The following is a 24358-nucleotide window of genomic DNA, read 5'->3' on the forward strand; positions in this document are numbered from 1 at the left end:
CCACCTTTTAACCCCTCCCCCTTGCTTCTGGGAACAAGTCGCTTCGCAGAGTCATGAGGGAGGGGCAGGATGTAAAATGAGGAAGGGATTTTCCATGATCTACCCCCATTCACTGTAGGACCCCTTATTCACTCCCTTCTGACACTGTGCTGGCAGGGTCTCAGTTGGAGCAGGAGGAGAAGGAGGAGGAGCAGAAAGAGGAAGACAAGAAGGAGGTGAGGAAGGAGGATGAAGAGGATCAATGGCATATATCTACTGCAATGCAATACACTACAAAAAGCTTGGAAAAGTAGAACAGAAGCATAAAACTTGTTCCCTGCCCAGAGAACTTCCGTACTCACAAATCCTCTATCTGACACTCGCCTTCCCAACCAAATTCTGCACTATTGTATTTGCCAAAGTATTTAGTACAATGCTCTGAGCACAGTAAGTGCTCAATAATTATTACTGATTGATTGATTGGTCGATGTGTATATAGCTATAATTCTATTTGTTCTGTTGGTACTGACACCTGTCTACTTGTTTCGGTTTTTTTGTCTGTCTCCCCCTTCTACACTGCGAGCCTGTTGTTGGGTAGGGACCATCTCTATCTGTTACCAATTTGTACTTCCCAAGTGCTTAGTACAGTGCTGTGCACACAGTAAGCACTCAATAAATACGATTGAATGAATGAATGAATAATAATAATACAATAATAATTGTGGTATTTGTTAGGCATTTATCAAGTGTCAAATACTGTACTAAGCGCTAGGGTACATACAATGTAAGCAGATCAGACACAGTCACTGCCCCACATGAGGCTCATAGTCCAAGGAAGGGAGAGCAGGTATTGCCTCCCCATGTTATAGATGAGGAAACTGAGGCCCAGGGAAGTTGAGAGACTTGCCCAAGGTCCCACAGAAGAAAAACACTGCAGCTGGGATTAAAAGCCAGGTCCTCTAACTCCCAGGCTGGTGGTCTTTCTTCAAGGCCACCCTGTGCTGGAGTGCATTTGGAGGGTTTAAAGCCAACAAGAGGCTTCAGGACCTCAGATAAAATGTCTTATTTGGTGGGAGTGAGAAGAAGGGGCTGGGAAGGGCATTTTATCTCAGCCAGAGAGATATGAGGGCCACACGGGACCTGGAGAACACTGGGAATTCCTCTGCCCACCTGGAAGTAGAGGATGTATGTTACATCATGTGTTTTTCAAAGGTTAGGTGATGTCATAAGTACACACTTGGTATCATAAAGACACACACAATGATTCTTTACGGAAATCCCCAAAATCCAAAGTGTGTCTCTGGAGCGGGAGTCCCTTAACTCTCTCCTTTGCTCCAGAACCATTACATTCCCCTCTCAGGTCCCCTTAAACTGGGACAACACTTCCAAGCTATGGTACTTGGCAGCAGGAGCCGAGGGAGAGGGAAGCTGGGCACTTACAAAATAAAAGGACCAGACAGAAAGGCATCCAGACAGAAAGGCCCAACCCAGACAGAGGGGACAGGCCAGCTGAAAACCGGGCTGTCCGGAATGAAACCGGACCCTACAGAGAGAATCCAGGACTCCCTGCTCCACAAAAGCCCTGGCATATTCCCTTTTCGATAAGGTTTCTGTTTCGTTTGGACCAAGCCTGGAGGATTTTTGGTAGTCAAAAATGGATATACGTAGTAACAGCAAAATATTCCCTGGCTAAAAAGTTCAGTGCTTCATAAATCACAGAATACCCACTCAGGTTACTTAGCAAGTAGTACAGCAAACCACAGAAATACTACAATTATAGACTTTCAAATAGGATCTTCGTGCCAGCACGAATGCAGTAAAACCATCCCACAGACATGGTGTCTGGCCAAGTTTCAAATCGTCTCCCAGGGTCCCTATCTAGTTCTTAGTACCCCTTACCATCAGGAGATCCTTCCAGCTGCAAGTGCAGTGCAAATGCAAGTGCAGTGTGGTCTAGGGGAAAGAGCATGGGGCTAGGATCAGAGGACTGGGCAAGTCATTTAAGTACTCTGTCCTCAGTTTCCTCATCTGTAAGATGGAAATTAAATACCCTTTCTTCCTTGCCCTTAGACTTGCCCTTTGTGGGACAGGGAGTTGTTCTGACCTGATGATCTTTTATCTACCCCTGCATTTAGTCCAGTGCTGGGCACATACTGAGCGCCTAACAAATACCACGATTATTTTAAAGTGGGGGTAGAGAAGAAAACCTTGAAGTCTGTTAGTGGCGTTTTGTCATCTCCCTAGTCTAACCTTGGCATAGAGGTGCAGCGTGGCTTAGTGGAAAGAGCACGGTCTTGGGAGTCAGAGGTATGGGTTCTAATTCCGGCTCCGGCTCTTGTCAGATATGTGACTTTGGGCAAGTCGCTTCAACTCCTCTGTGCCTCAGTGACCTCACCTGTAAAATGGGGGTGAAGACTGTGAGCCCCACGTGGGACAACCTGGCAAACTTGTATCTACCCCAGAGCTTAGAACTGCGCTTGGCACGTAGTAAGTGCTTAACCAATACCATCATCATTCATTCCATCCCACTGTTGGGTAGGGACTGTCTCTATATGTTGCCAACTTGTACTTCCCAAGCGCTTAGTACAGTGCTCTGCACACAGCAAGCGCTCAATAAATACGATTGATTGATTGATTGATTGCAGGGCACTGTACTAAGCGCTTAACCTGGTTGTCATCAACCTGGACACCTGGATGGGACTCTTCTAAAGGTTTGGCGGCTTGTCCTACATCTCGAGGCCCTTCCCTCCCAGTAATCTGGTAAGGATGAGGTGAGCCCCCTCCCCCTTCCCAAACACACAGACACACACCCTCGCGGGCAGAGGGGCTGGAGGGAGCGGAGAGAGAAGAACCGAGGTGGGAGGCTGCCAGTTTCCTGGTCCCTCTGCCTCCCCCGTTTTCCGTCCCCCTCGCCCCCCGTCCTGCCCGTCGTGCCCACCTCTCCCCGCCGGCCCGGTGCCCCCGCCCCCTGCATTTCCCGGGCCTGTGCCCTCCCCCTCGGCAGAGGCGCGGCGCGCAGCCCAAGGAGGAGGGCGTCCAGCTCAGCGCCCGGCGCGGCCGCCGGGGGAGCAGCCCTCTCCTCGCTGGGCCCGGTGCCCGCCGTGCCCCCGGTGCCCCCCGGAGCAGCACCAGCCAGCGCTTAGCGCCCACCCAACAGGTAGGGGCTCCCTCGGCGGCGGGACGGGAGAGGCGGGCGGGGGGCGAGAAGGGGGGAGGTACAACCGCCTCCGTGCCAACTTTCAATCAATCAATCAATCAATCGTATTTTTTGAGCTCTTACTGTGTGCAGAGCACTGTACTAAGCGCTTGGGAAGTACAAGTTGGCAACATATAGAGCCAGTCCCTACCCAACAGTGGGCTTTTAGACTGTGAGCCCAGAGTTGGGTAGGGACTGTCTCTATATGTTGCCACCTTGTACTTCCCAAGCGCTTAGTACAGTGCTCTGCACACAGTAAGCGCTCAATAAATACGATTGATGATGATGATGATGGGCTCACAGAGGCGCCCTGCCCTCTCGTGCCCCTCTCTGCCGTGCCCCCTGCCCGGGATGGGGCCCGGGGGAAGGAGCCGGAGCTGCTGCAGGGAGGGAGCCCCAACTTAACAACGTCTTCTACACAGTCTTCTAGACTGTGAGCCCACTGTTGGGTAGGGACCGCCTCTATGTGTTGCCAACTTGTCCTTCCCAAGCGCCTAGTACAGTGCTCTGCACACAGTAAGCGCTCAATAAATACGATTGATTGATTGATGGGGCGAGGTTAGGGCGGGCAAGGGCGCGCCGAGGGCTGCCCATCCTGGGCCCGGGACCTCCGCCTCTCTGCCCCCTGCTCTGCCCTCAGAGAAGCGGCGCAGCTTTAGCGGAAAGAGCCCGGGTTTGCGACTCACAGGACGCGGGTTCTAATCCCGCCTCGCCCCTTGTCTGCTGGGTGACGCTGGGCGAGCCACTTCACGTCTCTGGGCCTCAGTTCCCTCGTCCGTAAAATGGGGATTAAGGCCGTGGGACGGGGATTGTGTCCAACCTGAATAACTTGTACCCACCCCAGGGCTCAATACGGTGCCTGGCACATTGCAAGCGCTTAACAAATACCCGAGTGCACCACTTGTTTGCTGTGTGACCTTGGGCAAGTCACTTCACTTCTCTGGGCCTCAGCGACCTCATCTGTAAAATGGGGATGAAGACTGTGAGCCCCAAGGGGGCCAACCTGATGACCTTGTATCACCCCGGCGCTCAAAACAGTGCATGGCACCTAGTAAGAGCAAAACAAATACCATTATTATTATTATTGTATCCACCCCGGCGCTTAGGACAGTGCTTGGCACCTAGTAAGAGCAAAGCAAATACTATTATTATTATTATTGTACCCACCCCGGCGCTTAGAACAGTACTCGGCACATAGTAAGCGCTTAACTAATACCATCATCATCATTATTATTGTTACTGTATCCACCCCGGTGTTTAGAACAGTGCTTGGCACCTAGTTAGCGCTTGACAGATACCATTATTATTATTATTATTATCATCTCCCCCATCGGTCGGTTGGTCTGTGGGTATCTACTGTATCCACCCCGGCGCTTAGGACAGTGCTTGGCACCTAGTAAGAGCAAAGCAAATACTATTATTATTATTATTGTACCCACCCCGGCGCTTAGAACAGTACTCGGCACATAGTAAGCACTTAACTAATACCATCATCATCATTATTATTGTTACTGTATCCACCCCGGTGTTTAGAACAGTGCTTGGCACCTAGTTAGCGCTTGACAGATACCATTATTATTATTATATTATCATCTCCCCCATCGGTCGGTTGGTCTGTGGGTATCTACTGTATCCACCCCGGCGCCAAGAACAGTGCTTGGCACCTAGTAAGCGCTTAACAAATACCATTATTATTATTATTGTACCCACCCCGGCGCTTAGAACAGTGCTCGGCACATAGTAAGCGCTTAACTAATACCATCATCATCATTATTATTGTTACTGTATCCACCCCGGTGTTTAGAACAGTGCTTGGCACCTAGTTAGCGCTTGACAGATACCATTATTATTATTATTATTATTATCATCTCCCCCATCGGTCGGTTGGTCTGTGGGTTCGGAGGGCCACACGAGGGGCATTGGCGAGGAAAAGGCGGCCCTGGGGTCCCGAGGCTCGGGCAGGGTTGAATGCCAACTAAGCCTAGGGCAGGGCCCTTCCCCACTCGGGCCCTCCTTTGGATTTCCGCAGTCAGGACGGGGGAGGGACGCCCCCATCCCACCCATCGCTAGGAGGTGTTGAGCGCCTACTCTGTGCAGAGCGCTGCTCTACGCGCTTGGGAGTGGACGACAGAGTCATCCTGCCCCGAAGGAGTTTACAACGTAGCCCGGGGGCGGCCGTTTCAAGACGCTAAGGAGCAGAGAGAGGGATGTAAACAGCCTTGGGTGAGTTAGGTCGGTCACGATAGAGAAAGGTGAACAGTGCTCACTGTCCTGGGGGAAGAGGGAGGCGCTCCCTGTCGTGTTTTATTGTATAATAATAATAATGGTATTTGTTAAGCGCTTGCTGTGTGCCAGGCACTGTACTAAGCGCTGGGGTGGGGACAAGCAAATCGGGTTGGACACAGTCCCTGTCCCACATGGGGCTCACAGTTTCAATCCTCATTTTTATTATTATTACAGTATTAGGCGCTTACTGTGTGCCAGGCACTGTTCTAAGCACTGGTGTAGCAATAATAATAATACTAATAATGATGGCATTTGTTAAGCACTTACTATGTGCAAAGCACTGTTACAAGCGCCAGGGAGGATACAAGGTGATCAGGTTGTCCCCTGTGGGGCTTACAGTCTTAATCCCCATTTTACAGATGAAGTAACTGAGGCCCAGAGAAGCTAAGTGACTTGCCCAAGGTCACACAGCTGATAGTTGGCAGAGCCGGGATTAGACCCCCTGACCTCTGACTCCCAAGCCTGTGCTCTTTCCAGTGAGCCAAGCTGCTTCTTACAAGGTAATCAGGTTGTCCCACATGGGGCTCACAGTCCCAAATTAACGATGAGTTCACTGAGGCCCAGAGAAGTGAAGTGACTTGCTCAAGGTCACACTGCAAACAAGTGGTGGAGTCGGGTATTTGTTAAGCGATTACAATGTTCCAGGCTCTGTACTAAGCTCTGAGGTAGATACAGGTTATTCAGGTTAAACACAATCCCTGTACCATGGCCTTCTAGACTTTGAGCCCGTTGTTGGGTAGGGACCATCTCTATATGTTGCTGATTTGTACTCCCCAAGCGCTTAGTACAGTGCTCTGCACACAGTAAGTGCTCAGTAAATACAACAATGAATGAATAACCCCCATTTTACAGATGAGGGAACTGAGGCACAGAGAGGTTAAGGTACTTGTCCCAGGTCACAAAGCAGACAAGTGGCAGAGCCAGGGTAAGAACCTAGTCCTTCTGACTTCCAGGGCCGTGCTGTTCTCTTGGCCAAGGAGGGCCACGGGGCCCTTAGCCTTCCAGTGATTTAATTCATTCATTAGATCAGATTTATTGAGCTCTTACTGTGTGCAGAGCACTGTACTAAGCGCTTGGAAAGTACAATTCAGCAATAGAGATAATCCCTGCCCACACCGGGTTTACAGTCCAGAAAGGTCGGGGGGAGAAGGGGGAGGAGGAGAGATGAACATCAAAACAAGTAAACAGGCATCAATATAAATAAATGGAATTATAGATATGATTTGAGTGACCGAGCCAGCTAAAAGTTGCACAAAGATTCTTGAGGTCTGCCCCATGCTAGAGAGGGGAGGGAAAAGGTGAGACGGTGGGCAGGGGCCAGGGGGAATAGGATTTCACCACGTGGTCAGTGGCAAAAAATAAAACCGTGTCACATGAGGAGGCTATATCTAGGCACCTTTGCCACAAATCTCAAAAGGAGACATCAATCAATCAAACAGCGGTAGTCATTGAGCGCTTAACGTATGCAAAGCCCTGTATTGAGCGCTTGTGACAGAGCACTAGTGTGCCCGCCTTCAAGGAGTTTTCATCTACCTGGGGAGACGGAAGCTAAACTAAACTGCAGGAAGGGGAAAAGTCGAAGACCTTCCCAGAATTGCATGTTGTACAGGGTGTCAGATGGGACGGCTTTATGTTTTCCTCCTTGGCCTCGTTACCTTAATCTGGCCAGGCTCTTCCCCAAAGTGCCTTTGTTCAAATGAGCGATGCCGAGGGCCTAAGAGATACTGAGAAGCAACCTGGCGTAGTGGATAGAGTTTGGTCCTGGAAGTTGAAAGGTTACGGGTTGTAATCTCAGCTCCACCACTTCTCTGCTGTGTGACCTTGGGCAAGTCATTTCACTTCTCTGGGCTTCAATTCCCTCATCTGTAAAATGGGGATTAAGACTGTGAGCCCCACATGGGACAGGGACTGTGTCCAACCCGATTTGCTTGTATCTTCCCCAGCCTTTGGTACATAGTAATCACCTAACAAATGCTATAATTAAGAGCTCAACTAACTGGCTTCCCGGGACTTGATCTCGTGAAGCAAGCTTTGGGGCCAGGGATGTTTGGGAGGCGAGCCCTGTCGCCTTGCACAACCTCCTGAATCAACTCTGGCCCTTTGATTATCATGATTCACTTTTGTCATAATCGCAAGGTAACTGGTGATACGCCTGGCTGGCAGCAGATGTGTTCGCCTGCCATTGAAATATGCTGAGTCTAACAGGATGGAGGGGAACGTTGACTGATTTCTTTGCAAATTACATCCGAAGTTATGCACAGCTGTTTTTAGGATCTCTTGTTTGTAGGCTTTCAGCTATTTGTGCTATTGTTTTCCAGCAGGTGGTCGGTGCCAACCATCTTGTTAGTTTCTTTCTTTCATTGACTTAGAGTTACAGACATGCAGACACACGCCCTCCCCTGTCCTGCCTCTTACAAAAAAAAAAAAATTGCAGTCAAACTCCTCCAGGTTAACAGTTATGTTTACCGGTGGTTGTTTTTTTGCCTCAAAACATTTGTCTCTGACCTGAGGCTACTCCTGACTCTGATTTACTTCAAGACGTATTTACGATTATTCTTTTTGATTATCTAAATCCTCCAAAATTGTCGGCTGTACGGTTTCCACTTCCGTCTCACTCTCAAATGGTGGTTCAAAGCGCCAAACAAGATAAATCTCTTGACTTGAGGACTTGGTAGCTTTGCATAGATACCATGCCCCAGGTTTAATAATAATATTGCTTCTCCCCAATCTGGGCTCTGCAGAGCAACTCTAAAGTTAGGTTAATATCTTCCTTATTTCCCCATTCATTCATTCAGTCGTATTTACTGAGCTCTTACTGTGTGCAGAGCACTGTACTAAGCGCTTGGAAAGTACAATTGAGGAACAGAGACAATCCCTGCCCACAGGGGGCTCACAGTCTAGAAGGGGGAGACAGGCATCAAAGCAAGTAAATAGGCATCGATAGTGCCAATATCAATAAATGAGAATTATAGGTATATACACATTAATAATATAAATAAATAGAAGTAATGACATAATCTGTGCTCTGATATTCCCCAAATATGCCATCTGTCCAGTCCTCCTCCCCGATAAACTTTCTTACTTCGTTGCTGTACACTATTGTCTGCTCCTCTCTAGCAATATGGGAAAGAAAGAAAAAATTCTTCTTTAGCCATGAATTAGATTTGGCTCATGGTAGACAAAGAGTGAGTTTACGATGCAAGTCTATGATAAGATTCTGGAATCCTTTATCCAGCAGAGTTGAAATTCAACTGGAAAACTTTGAACCAGCCTTTTAGTAATAGTTGATTGGTGAGAATAATAAATAACTTTTTGATGGTAAGAGTTCCCCATGACTATTTCTATCCCCACAGCACTTGTATATATTTGTACAGATTTATTACTCTATTTATTTTACTTTTACATATTTACTGTTCCATTTATTGTGTTAATGATGTGCACATAGCTATAATTCTATTTGTTCTGACGATTTTGACACCTGTCTACATGTTTTGTTTTGTTGTCTGTCTCCCCCTTCTAGACTGTGAGCCCGTTGTTGGGTAGGGACCATCTCTATATGTTGCTGACTTGTATTTCCCAAGCTCTTAGTACAGTGGTCTGCACACAGTAAGCGCTCAATAAATACGATTGAATGAATGAATCAATATCCGGGTTTTCTGGTCAGGCAGTCTTTGACTGTCTCAGGCATAATTGAAAATCTGTCCCCCAAAACTGCCGCCTTTGCCCATCCTTCCTCTCCTCTCCCCACCCTCCCCTCAAATAGTTATACTTAATTTGACATTAGGTACTTTCCACTCCATTGTGCCCAGGGATTCAGTTATTGTCTTTCCAGGAAATTTCCTGGATCTTTTCTTTAGTGTGGTTGGGTGGTAAAAAGCCACAAACCTGCACCATCATGGGGTTCCAGATCGATCCTCTCTTAGCCTTGGTCAAATCAAATTCTACTTTGGAGCACGCTTACCGATTTCCAGAATCATAGTTTCATCCTGGGACTCAAGAAGAACAACCTGAGTTCCTTCGGCTTCTAAGACAATTGTCCTTCTCATTAATAAATCTTTTTATTATAATAAGTTTGGAGCATTCATTCATTCAATCAGATTTATTGAGCGCTTACTGTGTGCAGAGCATTGTACTAAGTGCTTGGGAAGTACATAATTACTTTTCTATAGCTTAAACCATCTCTGCTGAGTTCACAGGAACGAAAGATGGATCTAGCAGCAAAGGCAAGTAGGTGTGATTCAGAAGTCCAGAGAGGAAAATATCGAATAACATTTTTTCCATTTTTTTCTTTTTTTAAAGATCAGAGGCACACAGCACATATAACTCCTACCATAGTTTCCCTTTATTGCCCTGGTGTGTCCTTCGACTCTTTTCAAGTTTTCGTAGCATTCCTCCCAGAACATGAGAATTACATCAGCAGCTCTTTTCCCAAGTGATGATTCTTGGAATATTACTGTTTTGGTTTCAAAGTTATTTTAATTAAACATGGAAAGAAAAACTCAAACCAATCAGTACTGAATACAGAAATCATTAAAAACTGCCCTGGCCTCTTTTCATTCATCTTATCAGGGTAATACATGAAACTCTGGATATTGTACAGAGATCCTTTAGCCAAACACTGTATTCAGCTGGGTTTAGGGGTGTTTTTTTTTTTTCAAATTGGGTGGGGTAGGGTGAAAGAACTGAAATGCACCAAGTTTCTGGCTGTAGTTTAAACCCGAAGGGAATTCTTGTGAATAATGTCATTTGACAAAGGTGGACAACTTAGAAGATCTGGCAGCGGAGCACCTCTTACCCCGGAGTTTCTCTGGAAGGAAGTCCCTTCCCACTTATCTAGCGCCTTGTAAGTGTTTGCATTGACTTGCTAATTAGTACCAGCCCTGTGGGGGCATCCCGGTGCTGCTCTAACTTGTCCACGCTGAATCCAGTGTAAATTACCATGTGAGAAGCAGGTCATCGGGCACCTTGGACACCAAAGTTCAAGCCAGTGCACCCAAAGATAGAGTCACCGGCAAGGCAACAGGAGTGTTTTCAAAGTTGGCCTTTTTCCACAGTTCAGTCTAGAGGCTTCCAGGGGACAGGACCCAAGGGTGCTCTCACGGTGTTTGGTGCTTTTGGCAATTCATAAAAAACCCTTTTCCAGCTTTACCGTTTGTTTAAATATTTACCCCGGTCCTTCCTCAGAAAAGAACTCAAACACTTTCCAGGGCTAGCAAACACTCCATGGAGCTTTCCGGGACTCCAGGGTCCCTGAACACCGTGTGCCTTAGCCGTGCCCGGTTCTGTGAAACCAACAGCAGGCTGGGTCAGACTTGGGGGGGGGGGGGGGGGGGGGGCATGCCCAGGCCAGCCCAGGATGGCTTCTAGTTTGGGAACCCTCTCTAGGTGGGAAGGAAGGTATCCTCTACTGTGAATCCAGCAGGCTCCAAAGGAGACCTCTGGGCCTGGCTTGCTACGTTATACTGTACTCTCCCAAGTATAGTGCTTAGAACAGTGCTTTGCACATAGTAAGCACTTAATAAATGCCATTACTATTATTATTATTATTATTATAGTGCTCTGCACCCAGTAAACACTCAATAAATACCACTGATTGATTGCTTTGGATCACATTGGGATTGGCTAGGTCCACTGGAACTTTGGACCAAAAGCAGTGGCAAGCCCAAGGATGCCCTTGGCCTGAAATGGGTCTGGACCCCCACTGAGTCTCCCAAGCAACCCTGAGGTGCTCCCAAGCCTCCATGGGGTTCAGGCTAGCTGAGAAGTTGCCCGGAGGCTGAAGCTGGTGCCAGAATAATATGAACTCAATGTGATGAGACATTTCATCATGCTGCCACTCAAGAACTGAGGGTTGAAGAGTTCTTGCTGTGCATGCACATGACCCTACACAAAAGGCTTCCTAATCCCCTGGAGCCATTCCACCCACCAAATAGAACATCATCACCATAGTATTTTGGCCCGGGGACAAGTATCTGCATTTAGTCCCTGGATCTTTTTTGTAGTTTGCTTGGGTTCTCACAGCAAGTTAGGATTAGATTTTTCAGACTCAGGAATGACCGAGCTGCTTCCTAGCCGCTGAACCAAGCTGTCAGCAGGACCGCTTCTCCGAGGTTTTGTGAAAGCAAATGAGGCTTTGGAGTTTCTTAGAGGAATAGAGCAAGCTCAAGCCTATCCATTCTCATCCTTCTCACTCCCTCTCATCTGGTACTCCCCAAATCAACCATCTTCAAAGCCCTCCTAAATTCTCACCTCCTTCAACAAGTATTCGCAGACCATCAGTACACCAAACCTTATTAAATCCTTGAAACACCTCTTGCTCTGAAGTGTTTATTTATGCCCTTCCCCATCGTCAGCACTTGTGAAGTAATGTGTATTTGGCTCAATTTTATTTACTCTGACTCCACTGCTTGTGAATATTTCTATGCCTGTCTTCCCTATTGGAGGGAAAGCTCCTTATGGGCAGTCAGTGTCTTGGGCTTCTGTGTACTTTCCAGGTGCTTAGCATAGTGCATCACGTTCAGTAGGTGCTCCATAACAATAATAATAATGGCATTTATTAAGTGCTTACTATGTGGAAAGCACTGTTCTAAGCACTTGGGAGGTTACAAGGTGATCAGGTTGTCCCACGGGGGGCTCACAGTCTTAATCCCCATTTTACAGATGAGGTCACTGAGGCACAGAGAAGTTAAGTGACTTGCCCAAAGTCACACAGCTGACAATTTCTACTACCACTACTGGGAGTCTTTCTTCTTTCCAGCCACTCTACCTTTTCTCTGGCCAGAGTGTCTGTGCTGCCCCGACCCCTTCAGCTCTTCTAACCCTTGCACTTTGTCGGATCCTGCCATTTTCCAATTTATACCTGAGCTTCTGGGTTCATAGAGCAATCACGTTTTCACTTCTGGATCTGTTACAAGGTGGCTGGAGCCCTAGAAAACCATACTGCCACCCAGGAACCTCCATGGTGCCCACACTGTCCTAGTAGAGGTGAGCATGGACAGAGGAGAGGGGCAAGGGTAGGGGAGTGGGGGTCTGGGTTGGCGGCTCCCTGCCTCCAAACATGGAAACTGGTGCTTGAGCTGCAGCTGATACTGGCCTGCAGCCAGAATGGCTGCTTGTACCCCCATCCCCACCCCTCCTGGGTGTGTGGTACCTCACAGTCTCTATTGCTACCCTGTGAGTAGAAAGACATTGTCGTGGGGCAATGCCGTTTTCCACGCAGACACTCTCACCTCAGCTGCAGCTGCTCTGTTGAAGCCCGTTTCTATTTGCAGTTCTGTCTGGCCCCGGCCTGGCACAGTGAGCCTATCTGGAGGACTGGCACGGTACTTACTGCGGCCCTTTGTCCTTGATGTGAATTTGGGGCCCCGGCAGGTGCCAAGCAGGGGTAGGTGTTGAGGAACACAAAGTGTGTTGGGGGGGTAGGGGGGAGGCGGGAACCCAGGCAGATGAGGGGCTGCAGTTGAGGTTTACCACTGCCTGAAGGAGACGAGTAAGTAGTGGGTCAGGTGATCTGGGTTTTCTTTGTACCTGGATCAGAGTTTTAGTTTCAATCAAATCATTCAGGACTCAGTGAGAACAGCCAAGTGATAGAAATCTAGAATGCCTGTTGAAAACAAGTTTGCCGAGGATGTGGCAAGGATACTTTGAGATTGGGGGTGGGTGGGGGTGTGATGCACATTATAACAATAATAAGACTACTAATAATGATTCTACTAATAATAAAATAACAATGTAATCTGTCAGCTGGTTATTATATACTAAGGGCTGGGATAAATACAAGTTCAAAGATCTGGCCCAATCCCTGTCCCACACAGGGCTCACAATCCATTTTATCCCCATTTTGAAGATGAGAAAACTGAGGCCCAGATCATTTAAGAGACTTGTCCAAGGTCATACAGTAGACCTGGAGTGGGGCACGGACATGAACCCAAGTCTCCCGGCTCTCGGTCCCATGCTCTTTCCACTCAGCAACCCCGCCTCCTGAAGGTTCTCTAGAAATGATGGAATTCCTGCCATCAGGTACACACCTCCCACCCCACCTAAGAGGTCACTTCTGTTTAATGGATGTCTGTGGGGTCTATAACTGGGTAAGGGAACATACAGGTAAGGAAAGGTGTGCTAGGTGGCCAATTACTGCCCCTGATCGGTGGCTCACAAGAATATAGGGTGACACAGGGATAGAGCTGGGTCCTGCAAGTAGCAAACCAACGTTGAGACGGGATCGTTTTTGAACATGAACACAGTGGGGACTGGATCGTTGGCCACAAATGGATGTGGAAGGAGGTGTCGGCCCAAGTTTGGGGGTTTTCTACACTCCAGTACAGTTCATAGATCTGTCATAGGAACACACTGGGGTCTTCCAAACCAGAAATCAGAACTCCCAGTTTATCACTGCACTGCAGGAGTAAGGGAGGGAGGGGAAGGAAGCGAATCAGCCAATGTTGCAGTCGCAGCTAGGCTGAAGGGCTGGTGAGGGAGCAATGCCCAGCTGAACTTCTCCAGGACCGTAGCTGGGAACTGAATCTAGAGTGACCAGAGTACATCAAGAATGAGAGGAGTAAAAAGGGAGACCCCCAAAATCCGGGGATTACCCTGGGACATGGGGCACACTTTCAGTTTTTCCTGTGCACTCCAACAGCATAGCCTAGCACAATTACATCTGTTATTTGCCGCAGCCCACTGGGAGTGAGCTGGGTTTTTACTCCAGTTTTTTTTGTTTAATGATATTTGTTAAGCACTTACTATGTGTCACACACTGTTCTAGGCTCCGCGATAGGTACAAGTTAACTGGTTGGACCTGGCCCCTGCCCCACATAAGGGGCTCACAGTATAAGTAGCAGGGGGAAACAGGTAGTTAATCCCCATTTTTCAGTTGAAGAAACTGAAGCCCAGAGAAGTTAAGTGACTTGCCCAGGGTCATATAGCAGGCAAGTGGCTTAGAACCCAAGTCTTCTGGCTCCCAGGCCCGTGCTTTATCCACTGGGCCATACTGCTTCCCAGTTTCCAGGGTAATGTGCCTTGTCTTTGTAGAGAGTCATTATTTCCAAGGGCATTCTCAAAAAAACTTGTCACATTTTCCTTTTCCTCAAATTCAGTCAAATAGTAATAGCAGTAGTAATATTAGCAGCATTTATTGGGTGTCCACTTGGTATGGTGCCCTATACTCAGTGCTTGGGAAGTACCAAATAACAAAATGACACTTTTCCTGCCCACACAGAGTTTACACTCTAATAGGGGAAACAAAGCAAAAATACATTTACAACTAAAATAGTCAAAATAAATAACTGAATACACTTATAACATGAGTGCCAAAGAGAGTATAAATATGTTCATAAATATATCCAGGCAATACAAAATGAGTGATAATGTTGGCAAAAATAATGAAAATGTGTTTGTGGTTTATGGACAAAAGCCTTTCCCATCTTATTCCACTGACCTCTTGCTCTCACCCTGCCTCCTACCTAGAACTTTCTTCCCTTTCACATCCAGGAGACCACTACTCCCCCTTATCTTCACATCTCCAGGAGGCCTTCCCTAATTAACCTCTCATTTCCCCACCCTATTTCCCCCCTCCATGCCACTAAAGCACATCCTCCTTACCTAAGCACTTGGGTATTCACCCCCTCTCCCACTGCCACTTCTGTACAGATCTTTAAACTTTGTCACATCTCCTTATTTGTAATTTACTTTAGTGTTTGTCTCCCCTACTAAACGGCAAACTCCTTGAGGGCAGGGGTTGTGTCTATTTACTCCATTATACTCTCTCCCTAGCACTTAGGCCAGTGCTCTTCAAAGAGCAAGCACTCAATAAATTATATTGATGGTTCAATTGATTGAACTCTAAGCCAGTGGCAGAGAACAGATAGATCCCTAGATTTCCTGGTGTCCAGTCTCTTAATGCTGAAACTTTGGTCAGCCACATTTGCTTCGGACCCCCCTTACACTATTTAAACCAACAACAAAAAAAAAAACCCCGGTGTGACACTATCATCTAACCTCACCTTCTGTTTGCGGTACACTTAAGATCTGGAGGAGGAAAGGGCTCATGAAGCAGTAAGAACATTTTTCATTGCAGAAAAAAAGAGCTACTATTTGATTTCCCCCCTTCCGCCCCAGAATAGTAGGCCACAATCAGCTTGATGCCTGGAGAAGTCCTCCCCACAGAAAAAAAAAGCCACCCCAACCCCCACAAAAACAGTGCTATAGAAATCAGGATTTCCTGGGGAGCAGCCTCAAGAAGATGCCAATTTAAATCAAGCCTTGGACATTACAGAGAGGTGGAAATGTCCGGCATAAGGCAGAAATTGTAGGTATCTTCTATGTTCCTAATCATCTTTTCCATTGACAAAATATCCCATATTTTTTCTGGCTGGAAATGGCCTTTTTATATAAGGAGATTGCAGAGAAGAAAGCAAATGATTCCTCTTTCATAGTCTAGCCTTAGCTCTTGACTCTTTCTCTTGCTCCCAAAGTAAAAGAGCGAGTCACTGGTTAGTTCCTCAGCACAAAACCAGGGAAAAGTAGTTTGAAGCTGAGTTCCAGGGAAAGTTGTGTTTTGGGATAAGGTGATCCTGGTGGGTGTCCGGATACATAGCTTTCCCAGTGACCCAGATCTATTAAACATGGATTGAAGCACTAACTTGGTAGGTGGGGATCATGTGTGAAATAAGAATGAATGAATATGAGATAGATTCAGATGAATGAATCTAGATCACTTAAAGATCCCATAAAAATAAAACGAGACAACCATCTTCTCCTGGAGAATATAGGTATTCATCTGCCTGGAGGCAGGGATCTGGTTCAGATGACCTATTGGGCTGCTATGGACCACTACCTTCCCCTTCTCCCTGACCAGTGCTGGGAGATAATGCTTGTGAGGAGGAGTTGGTGGGTGGGAGAGGGTAGGGGAGAACCAGTTGAGACATGAGGAGGGGCCATGAAATATCAGCTGCCCTGGGTCTGGCACAATTTTCAAATAAATCTAGAAGTCTGCATGCTTCCAGCCCAATTTGTGTCAGGATTGTTTTAGCAAAAAAAACAGCTAGAAAGCAAGCACAATTACATCTTAGAAACAAAGCATTTACTATTTACCTTAGACAAACAAATTGCTTGGGTGTGATAGAGGTAAAGAAGTCTGTGATAATCAATTTTCAAATAATGGTATTTATTGAGTGCTTAGTGTTTGCAGAGCACTCTATTAAGTACTTGGGAGACTATAAAAAATAGGCGTGTTCCCTGACCACCAAGAGCATAGAATCCAGAAGGGGAAACAGACAATAAAATACATTATGGAGATGTACATAAGTGCTGTGGGGCTGAGGGTGGAGTGAATATCAAGTGTTTAAAAGTGTACAGTTTGAAATGTATGTCAAGCGCTTAGTACAGTGCTCTGCACACAGTAAGCGCTCAATAAATACGATTGAATGAATGAATGATGCAGAAGGAAGAGGGAGTAGGGGAAATTAGGGTAGTCAGGGAAGGTCTCTTGGAGGAGAAGATGTGATTTTAATAAGGCTTTCAAGGTGGGGAGAGTAGTGGTCAGTTTCATTTCTCACCAGTGTATTCTTTCCCAGTGCTCAGTACAGGGCTCTGCGCAGAGTAAGCACTTAATAAATGTTAGTTATGTTAATAACTAATAAATGCTAAATTAATAAATGTTAGTTAATAAACGGGGCTCAGTGGAAAGAGCATGGGCTTTGGAGTCAGATGTCATGGGTTCAAATCCCAGCTTTGCCAACTGTCAACTGTGTGACTTTGGGCAAGTCACTTAACTTCTCTGTGCCTCAGTTCCCTCATCTGTAAAATGGGTATTAAAACTGTGAGCCCCCTGTGGGACAACCTGATCGCCTTGTAACCTCCCCAGCGCTTAGAACAGTGCTCTTCACATAGTAAGTGCTTAACAAATACCATTATTATTATTATTATTATTACTACTACTCCCCTGGCAGTGGAGAGATCACAGGACCCAGGAATCTAAGCTCTGGGACTGAATGTTAGGTATGCCGACATGGCAGCTTGGGTTTGATCTCCAGTCTGACCCCTCCAGTGGCATCCTGTGTACAGTGGCAGTGGTGGATAAATCTGGCTGTAGTTTCATTTAACTTTGGCTGTTGCTATTACTGCAGTTTTGCATGGGTTATCCCATCCCTTCCCCTGTCACTCCCCACCCTACTGGCTGTCCAGATATTTTGGCTCCCCAGTTTCACATCATGAAGTTTGGGCAGAAAAGTGGTAGCAACCAGGAGGAGGTTTGGCTTATATGCTCATGGGACATTAGGCCCTGGAGTCCAAGGTAGTTCTGTGGCACTACAAATCCCAGAGCCGCTTACCTTGACTCAGCAGGTTCAATTCAGTGAAGTGTCCCTGAGACATTTTCAGGCAGCTGCAAGAATCTGTGCCCTGACACCATGAAAGTGCTATCTGCCTTCACTTAATACTAATAATTACTGTATTTGCTAAGCACTTACTATGTGCGAAGCACTGTTGTAAGCACTGGGGTAGATATAAGGTAATCATGTTGTCCCACGTGGGGCTCACAGTCTTATTCCCCATTTTAGAGATGAAGTAACTGAGGCAGAGAAGTGAAGTGACTTGTCCAAGGTCACACAGCAGACAAGTGGAGGAGCCAGAATTAGAACCCACGTCCTCTGACTCCCAAGCCCGTACTCCTGCCATTAGGCCATGCTGTAAGTGCCCCTCCTACCCAACTTTGGCTCTGACCATTGAAGGTATACATCGAATAATAATAATAATGACAGCATTTCTTAAGTGCTTACTATGTGCAAAGCACTGTTCTAAACCCTGGAGAGATTACAAGGTGATGAGGTTGTCCCACAGAGGGGCTCACAGTCTTAATCCCCACTTTACAGATGAGGGAACTGAGACCCAGAGAAGTTAAGTGACTTGCCCGAAGTCACACAGCTGACAAGTGGCGGAGCTGGGATTTGAACCCATGACCTAGGCTCCCGGTAATATGTTTAGAGCACTTCTGCCCCCAATCCCAGCTTCCCCCTTTTGAAAGAGAGTCATTTGGGTGACTAGATTTCAGCAAAGTTGGTTTACCGTGAGGACTGCAACACTAGGGAAGAGTAGCGGACATTTCCTTAATAGGACTTTGCTCCCCAAATAAACCTATTCATCCAGCACCCCCTCAACCTCCCTCCTCTCCAGGAGTTCCCATAATCCTCCATCCATCCCTCACATCTGTTTTATGTGCTCAGATAACTAGCCTAGTTTCTTTATCTCCTTGCACTTTATCAGTGTTATCTTTAGTTGAGCTGCTAGGTATCAGCTGTGGTTTTCTGTGTACAGCTGTTACACAGTCTAAGTACCTTTTTATTGCCCTTGTGGATCTGTTTTCTACCTCTCTCCCTTCCTGGTGTGGAAGCCTCAAGGCCTGATCTTTGGTGGGGTGGGGGGAGAGATTCAATTTGAGCTTTTTGAAAGGGATTTTAAAGTTCTGGAACACTCTCTCAAGGCTCTAGCCACAACTTCATTCTCTTCTAGTTTTCAAAGCAGTTTCACGCCAGTGGAGAGGTCACAAGGCCCAAGAATCTAAGGCCTGGGCTGAATGCTAGGTATTTATGAGTTTAATCCCCACTGTGTGATTTGCTTGCACTCAAGTATAAACTGGTTTCTTCATCCCTAAAATAAGGGTGATTTTGCTGGCCCAAGCGGGATTAGGAGTCCACTGTCTAAATAATGATCTCCAATAATTTTTTTCAAAAGTCAGTCACTTGCTCTCTAGGAGAGTGAGCTGTGATCATCATTAGAATAAAATTAAGCTTAATGGCCATGATGAATGATGATGTTTTCATACTGTTGGGTAGTTATGAAACAGGATTCAGGGCAAGGGAAAATGACAGAAGGAATGGAAAAGCTTGGCTGTTGCTGAACAGGAGACTCTTAATATGTACCATATTTTTATATTTACAACACACTTTCTGTAAATAAAACCCAGATGGACAGTGACTTCAAAGACATTGATGACTTTGCATAATAGGCAGTCTACAAAAATAAATAACTTTAAAAAAGGTTGAGTTTAATTCCAGATTACTTAATTAGCCGTTGAAGGAGAAAATCACAATCTTATTTGTGAGGTTTTCATATATTTTAATGAATGTAATGGAAATTTTCCTATTTAACAATAAACTTTATTAGACCATTTAATTTGGTGAATTCATGTGGTCTTAAAAATCTTAATCCAAAAAATAACTAGCAGGAATTTTTAATAATTTTGAAAACTGAGGATGGCACCATTAAAAAAATTCAAACTATATTTCTCCCCAGTTTGATAGGGACAAACCCTCACAGATAAGGTAAAGAAAAGAAAATGTACAAATGGTAATCTTAATAATAGTTATTGTTGTGGACAATGATTTCCATTCCCAAGGAAAAATAAATTCCACTACCACGAAAATCTCCAATGAGCTCAAAATACAATTGGTCCCTAAATATACCGTTGTATAAAATGCTGGCATTGTCACCATTTATCCACTTTTCAATGCCCACAGTCACTAGGAGTGATGAGTGCCTCAGTCTACAGTGGTATGCCCAAAGGATGTGGACTTAGTATAGGAGTTCTCTTCTATCTCAAGGGCACCAACAAAAATGATTGTCAGCAAACCACACACTGTACACTAATGCCTGCCGACCATTTTTCTCTGTACACTGTTGCACCCCAAGAATGAGGGGATCCAGCCAAAACCATGCTACACAAGATCTAGGGACCCAGGAAGTTCAACCCAAGACTATATAATAATAATAATAATAACTTTGATATTTGTTAGGTGCTTATTATGTACCAGGCACTGTTCTAAGCACTGGGGTAGATACAACAGATCAGACACAGTCCCTGTGCCCCATGGAGCTCACAGGCTTAATCCACATTTTACAGATGAGGTAACAGACACAGAGAACTTAAGTGACTTGCCCAAGGTCACCCAGCAGACATGTTGCGGAGCCAGGATTAGAACCCATATCCTCTGACTTCAGGCCCGTGCTCCTTCCACAAGGCCACTCTGCTTTTCCTTTGACTGTATATGGGGTGACAAAGCTCATCCAAATGTCCATATATTACTGTGCTACAATACACTTCCCTGGCACTCATGAGACCAATCCTCTCCCCTACAGGCACATGGAGAGTAAAAGAGAGGGAATTACCTCAATTACGTCACCTAGAATAATACCACTATTTATTACTCATCTGCCCAAATATGCAAGTTGCCAGCAGCTAAAAATAAAAACCTGTCCATTAAATTTCTGGGTGGACCCATCTTATACCCTCATAGATAAAATGATAGCTTCAATTATAGCAAGGTTGCCCAATAAACAGAATTTTAAATGGTAGTCAGATGGTCCTTGACCAGAATATTTTACGCAGGTCGATAATTCTCCAACTGCTTCATTTGGAGCATATTTTTTTTCAAGGTTCTGGGGCTGTTAACCAGTCAATCCATGGCAGACCCTCAGTCACTCCCTGGAGGGCTGACGGCAGAAATGCTGGGAAATCAGGCACTGGTGAACCATGTGCAGCTCCAAAAGAATGTCTAAGCTTTATGAGGAGCCACATAAATGGAAGGAATTTAGGCAAGCGAGACCCTAGCAACAGGAGCATAATCAAGCCAACGCACCCCTTTGACCTGGGGAAATGCTTCTTTGAAAACCCTTGGAATCGGGATCGCCTGATGAATTCCTAAAGCGTTCCTATGAGAGCTAAGATCTGCCCCAGATACTTTTTTTTTCCTTAGGAGGAAAGCAGTAATTGCTGCCACTTGCTCCTTACATCAGTAGCAACTCAGTCAATCAAACAGAGGACCTCGGAGGAATTGAGACCCCTGGCTCTGCCCCTTCCCTCTCCTCCCGACAACACAGTGCCCTCTCCTCGCCACTTTTCCAAAATGAAACATATTTCTTTTGGCAGAACAACAACTGGATTTGAAAGAAGAAAGTGGGGTTCGGGTGATGGGAGCAGAAATGGAAGAATTCTATCAAAGCAAGTGACCATTTGGACAGTTTCTGTTGTGTTGTTACAAATATGCCAGGTCCAAAAGCAGGGAATTGTGCTGCTGCTGTGTGATTGCCTGCATCTGCGTTGTGATTGTGTTGCTTTTCCAGAATTTCATGTATCACTGCCTGAATAGGTAGGGAGATAATTTATCTACTTGGGACACAATTACTCACACAAAACTCTGACAATATGTATAGCCAGAAGAGGGGATAAAATTGGGGGGGGGGGTTTCTGATAAGTATAGTCAGGGCTCAACTCCCCAGTTTTAAGAGTTTCCAGGCCCCTTACAGCCTTCTCCTTCCCTCCCCTGCTACCTGCTTTACATCATACTTTATTAGCATCTCCACCGAAGGCCAGGCCTAGATGAAGTAGTGCCTTATTGAAGGCATATCTCCTCCAGGAAGCCTTCCCTGACTGTGTCTTCCTCTCCTCTTCTCTCACTCCCTTCTATGCCCTCATATTTATTCCTTCATTCATCCTCTCTCCTTTCCCCATAGCACACGTCTATATATATGTATATATCTGTAATTTATTTATTTATATATTTATTTATGTTAAAGTCTGTCTTCCCCTCTAGACTGTGAGTTCGTTTTGGGCAGGGAATGTGTTAAATCTTATATTTTACACTCTCAAGTGCTTAGTACAGTGCTTTGTGCACTGTAAGTGCTCAATAAATATGATTAATAAATAAATAACAGTGAAGAAGAAGAATAGTGTAGAAGTGAATAATAATTAGAGAAGCAGTGTGGCTCAGTGGAAAGAGCAAGGGCTTGGGAGTCAGAGGTCATGGGTTCTAATCCCGGCTCCCCCACATGTCTGCTGTGTGACCTTGGGCAAGTTATTTAACCTCTCTGAGCCTCAGTTACCTCATCTGTAAAATGGGGATTAACACTGTGAGCCCCACGTGGGACAACATGATCACCTTGTGTCCCCCACAGCACTTAGAACAGTGCTTTGCACATAGTAAGTGCTTAAATGCCATCATCATTATTATTATTATTATTGTTATCATTATTAATAGTGCCCTGGGCAGGGAGATTGGGTCTTTTCAGTGCCTTCCAATCCTCCCCTATCCCTTTAGTCTTTTCTGGCCTTTGCTGTTAGACTGCAAACTCTTCAGCTGCAGCATTTGTGTTGAACACTTACTGTGTGCAGAGTGCTGTACTAAGCACTTGGGAGACTACAACACAACAATATAAGTGTCACATTCCCTACCCACAACAAACTTCACCCTCAACAGGAGCCTCCCACACTGCCTTAATTGTGCACCCACCTTCAGCCCAGACTCTTCATCCTCCCAAATCCCACCTTACCAGCCACCTGAGGTCCATCTGTCCTGCCTCTATCGGAGTGCACAGAGGGGTAAGGAGAAAAGGTGGAATTCAAAACTGCTGGGTTTCATTAGTTCAAAGGAAGAAGATACAGAGGTGAAAGAGAAAACCGCCAGATGCCACAAACACTGAGTATGACGATACAAAAATGGACCACCTTTTTGTATGTACAATGTGGCCAGAACTGCGGGTCCCACATTGGTCTTTTCTCACACACACACACACACACACACACACACACACACACACACACACACTCACTCTCTCTCTCTCTCTCTCTCTCTCTCTCTCTCTCTCTCTCTCTCTTCACTGCTAGTGGTGTCTTCTTTGAAATTGAAGGACTATTATGAGGGTGTATAGCTATTCATCTACCTATCTATATCTGTGCATACAGAGAGAGATATCGATAGGTAGGTAGCCATACACACATATCTATATTTATATCTATATCTGTATGTGTATATATAGATGTAGGTACACAAACAGATAGATAAAACCTTCTTAGTTATTTAAAGCTGTTTTGTTTGAAGAGGTCAAAACAATGTCCAAAATGAGGTTTGGCAAACTTTCCCACAGCTAACATAGAGGATTGAGGGCTGCCAGTGTCACTGTGCAGAATTGTTGGTGAAGGGCCAATGTAACTATGGTAAGAACAGCTTCATGGAGAAGTCCTGGCTTTGGAGTTGGGATCCACAATCCCAAGACCACCCTTGAATCCCAGATGGAAACAGTTTCAAATGCTGGCCGCGGTTTCCAGCCAGTCATCCAGTGAAGATTGAGGCATACATGCAGTCCAAACAAAGCAATTAGCTGAATCTTTTGAGCAGTGTAGACAATCAAGCTGTATACATTAGGTAAGTAAAAGGGGAAAGTTGAGTTGTGACCCAAAGTGGTCATTCTCCAAACAAGGAAGGTATTGTGGAATTCATTTTATTACCTCTCCAGTTAATTTTGTTGCTCCCCAGTAAAAACTGTATGACTAATACATGCAGTATCACAAATAACGACAGTGAAGCAGTGTCTTCAGTAAATCCCTCTAATGAGAAATATTAATGAGGACATTCATTTGCATTACGGTGGGAAACAAAGCCTCCTAATGAACTCTGGGGGGAAAGAAGGCGCTGTCAAGGTTTTAGTGCAAGGGATCGGGATACTAAAGGTTTGAAGTCTCTGTTCAATGGGTGGGTTACTCATTCTGTGGTCTTTGGCAAGTTCTTTAGTTTCTTTCTCATTCAGCTTTCCCAATGGGAAAATATCAGTGATGAAATTAACTGCACCAGGTAGTCTGGGGCCCATTATTTCATTCTTGACGTTGTTATCAAGTTCAAGCAAAATGTATCCTGGAGATTTGAATGGAGAAGTTTTCCCTCTATCCCCAACATCCACCTCAATCTACAGTAGCACCCCTCTCCTCTCCTCCCCTTAGAATTGCCAACTTTCCACTTTGAGTGTAGGGGAAGAAGAACAGCAGGGATTTTAGGGAGGATAAGGACCAGAAGGGGACCTATGTCAGAAAGGTAGACCAGAAAGTCTCCATTTTGGGTCTTGTCACTCTCT

The 24358-nt window shown here is 45.7% G+C and overlaps 1 protein-coding gene across 2 annotated transcripts in view; it reads left to right on the forward strand.

Moving 5' to 3' along the window:
• The first annotated feature begins 3017 nt into the window (after positions 1–3017).
• The window catches only part of PRKCQ (protein kinase C theta), a 94215-nt gene continuing 72874 nt past the window's right edge, over positions 3018–24358 (forward strand). For both annotated transcript variants that reach the window (XM_038741391.1, XM_038741393.1), the window contains exon 1: positions 3018–3136. The gene's annotated coding sequence lies outside the window, so the exon portion shown is untranslated. The remainder of the gene's footprint in view (positions 3137–24358) is intronic.

This window comes from Tachyglossus aculeatus (assembly GCF_015852505.1).
Source record: "Tachyglossus aculeatus isolate mTacAcu1 chromosome 12 unlocalized genomic scaffold, mTacAcu1.pri SUPER_6_unloc_1, whole genome shotgun sequence".
Lineage (NCBI taxonomy): Eukaryota > Metazoa > Chordata > Mammalia > Monotremata > Tachyglossidae > Tachyglossus > Tachyglossus aculeatus.